The following is a 3,831-nucleotide window of genomic DNA, read 5'->3' as shown; positions in this document are numbered from 1 at the left end:
CATCTCTAGGGCCGGCGCCCCCCCAGGGGGCCTATATAAAGGGGGGGAGGGAGGGCAGCAACCTACAGCCTTGGGCGCCTCCCTCCTCCCCTGCAACACCTCTCTCTCTCTCGCAGAAGCTCGGCGTAGCCTTGCCGGAGACCCGCTACATCCACCACCACGCCGTCGTGCTGTTGGATCTCCATCAACCTCTCCTTTCCCCTTCCTGGATCAAGAAGGAGGAGACGTCGCTGCACCGTACGTGTGTTGAACGCGGAGGTGCCGTCCGTTCGGCACTCGGTCATCGGTGATTTGGATCACGGCGAGTACGACTCCGTCATCCACGTTCATTGGAACGCTTCCGCTCGCGATCTACAAGGGTATGTAGATGCACTCCCTTCCCCTCGTTGCTAGTATACTCCATAGATGCATCTTGGTGAACGTAGGAAAATTTTAAAATTATGCTACGATTCCCAACAGTGGCATCATGAGCCAGGCCTATGCGTAGTTACTATGCACGAGTAGAACACAAAGCAGTTGTGGGCGTTGAGTTTGCCAATTCTTCTTGCCGCTACTTGTCGTTTCTTGTTTCGGCGGCATTGTAGGATGAAGCGGCCCGGACCGACCTTACACGTACGCTTACGTGAGACAGGTTCCACCGACTGACATGCACTAGTTGCATAAGGTGGCTAGCGGGTGTCTGTCTCTCCTACTTTAGTCGGAACGGATTCGATGAAAAGGGTCCTTATGAAGGGTAAATAGAAATTGGCAAATCACGTTGTGGTCATACATAGGTAAGAAAACGTTCTTGCTAGAAACCTACAAACCACGTAAAAACTTGCAACAACAATTAGAGGACGTCTAACTTGTTTTTCAGCAAGTGCTATGTGATGTGATATGGCCAGAAGATGTGATGAATGATATATGTGATGTATGAGATTGATCATATTCTTGTAATAAGAATCACGACTTGCATGTCGATGAGTATGACAACCGGCAGGAGCCATAGGAGTTGTCTTTATTATTTTGCATGACCTGCGTGTCATTGAATAACGCCATGTAATTTACTTTACTTTGTTGCTAAACGCGTTAGCCATACAAGTAGAAGTAATCGTTGGCGTGACGACTTCATGAAGACACAATGATGGAGATCATGGTGTCATGCCGGTGACGAAGATGATCATGGTGCCCCGAAGATGGAGATCAAAGGAGCATGATGATATTGGCCATATCATGTCACTATTTGATTGCATGTGATGTTTATCATGTTTTTGCATCTTATTTGCTTAGAACGACGGTAGTAAGTAAGATGATCCCTTATAATAATTTCAAGAAAGTGTTCACCCTAACTGTGCACCGTTGCGAAGGTTCGTTGTTTCGAAGCACCACGTGATGATCGGGTGTGATAGATTCTAACGTTCGAATACAACGGGTGTTGACGAGCCTAGCATGTACAGACATGGCCTCGGAACACACGCAATACACTTAGGTTGACTTGACAAGCCTAGCATGTACAGACATGGCCTCGGAACACGGAGGACCGAAAGGTCGAGCATGAGTCGTATAGAAGATACGATCAACATGGAGATGTTCACCGATCTTGACTAGTCCGTCTCATGTGATGATCGGACACGGCCTAGTTGAATTCGGATCATGTTTCACTTAGATGACTAGAGGGATGTCTATCTGAGTGAGAGTTCATTAAATAATTTGATTAGATGAACTTAATTATCATGAACTTAGTCTAAAATCTTTACACTATGTATTGTAGATCAAATGGCCAACGTTGTCCTCAATTTCAACGCGTTCCTAGAGAAAACCAAGCTGAAAGATGATGGCAGCAACTATACGGACTGGGTCCGGAACCTGAGGATCATCCTCATAGTAGCCAAGAAAGATTATGTCTTAGAAGCACCGCTAGGTGAAGCACCAATCCTAGAAAACCAAGACGTTATGAACGCTTGGCAGCAGCATGCTGATGATTACTCCCTCGTTCAGTGCGGCATGCTTTACAGCTTAGAACCGGGTCTCCAAAAGCGTTTTGAGAAACATGGAGCATATGAGATGTTCGAGGAGATGAAATTGGTTTTCCAAGCTCATGCCCGGGTCGAGAGATATGATGTCTCCGACAAGTTCTTCAGCTATAAAATGGAGGAGAATAGTTCTGTTAGTGAGCACATACTCAGAATGTCTGGGTTGCATAACCGCTTGTCTCAGCTGGGAGTCTATCTCCCGGATGACGCGGTCATTGACAGAATCCTCCAGTCGCTTCCACCAAGCTACAAGAGCTTTGTGATGAACTTCAATATGCAGGGGATGGAAAAGACCATTCCTGAGGTATATTCAATGCTGAAATCAGCTGAGGTAGAGATCAGAAAAGAACATCAAGTGTTGATGGTGAATAAAACCACTAAGTTCAAGAAGGGCAAGGGTAAGAAGAACTTCAAGAAGGACGGCAAGGGAGTTGCCGCGCCCGGTAAACCAGTTACCGGGAAGAAGCCAAGAAATGGACCCAAGTCCGAGACTGAGTGCTTTTATTACAAGGGAAGTGGTCACTGGAAGCGGAACTGCCCCAAATACTTAGCGGACAAGAAGAAGGCCGGCAACACCAAAGGTATATGTGATATACATGTAATTGATGTGTACCTTACCAGTACTCGTAGTAGCTCCTGGGTATTTGATACCGGTGCGGTTGCTCATATTTGTAACTCAAAACAGGAACTACGGAATAAACGGAGACTGGCGAAGGACGAGGTGACGATGCGCGTCGGGAATGGTTCCAAGGTCGATGTGATCGCCGTCGGCACGCTACCTCTGCATCTACCCACGGGATTAGTTTTAAACCTCAATAATTGTTATTTAGTGCCAGCTTTGAGCATGAACATTGTATCTGGATCTCGTTTAATTTGAGATGGCTACTCATTTAAATCCGAGAATAATGGTTGTTCTATTTATTTGAGAGATATGTTTTATGGTCATGCCCCGCTGGTCAATGGTTTATTTTTGATGAATCTCGAACGTGATGTTACACATGTTCATAGTGTGAATACCAAAAGATGTAAGGTTGATAACGATAGTCCCACATACTTGTGGCACTGCCGCCTTGGTCACATTGGTGTCAAGCGCATGAAGAAGCTCCATGCAGATGGACTTTTGGAGTCTCTTGATTACGAATCATTTGACACGTGCGAACCATGCCTCATGGGTAAGATGACCAAGACTCCGTTCTCCGGAACAATGGAGCGAGCAACCAACTTATTGGAAATCATACATACCGATGTGTGCGGTCCAATGAGTGTTGAGGCTCGCGGAGGATATCGTTATGTTCTCACTCTCACTGATGATTTAAGTAGATATGGGTATGTCTACCTAATGAAACACAAGTCTGAAACCTTTGAAAAGTTCAAGGAATTTCAGAGTGAAGTTGAGAATCAACGTGACAGGAAAATAAAATCCTTACGATCAGATCGTGGTGGAGAATATTTAAGTCACGAGTTTGGTGCACACTTAAGGAAATGTGGAATAGTTTCACAACTCACGCCGCCTGGAACACCTCAGAGAAATGGTGTGTCCGAACGTCGTAATCGCACTCTATTGGATATGGTGCGATCTATGATGTCTCTTACCGATTTACCGCTCTCATTTTGGGGTTATGCTTTAGAGACTGCCGCATTCACTTTAAATAGGGCACCGTCTAAATCCGTTGAGACGACACCGTACGAATTATGGTTTGGGAAGAAACCTAAGCTGTCGTTTCTAAAAGTTTGGGGATGCGATGCTTATGTCAAGAAACTTCAACCTGAAAAGCTCGAACCCAAGTCGGAAAAATGCGTCTTCATAGGATATCCTAAG

This window comes from Triticum aestivum, chromosome 5D (genome assembly GCF_018294505.1).
Source record: "Triticum aestivum cultivar Chinese Spring chromosome 5D, IWGSC CS RefSeq v2.1, whole genome shotgun sequence".
Lineage (NCBI taxonomy): Eukaryota > Viridiplantae > Streptophyta > Magnoliopsida > Poales > Poaceae > Triticum > Triticum aestivum.
The sequence above is the reverse complement of the archived record's forward strand: the minus strand, read 5'-3'. Positions refer to the sequence as shown.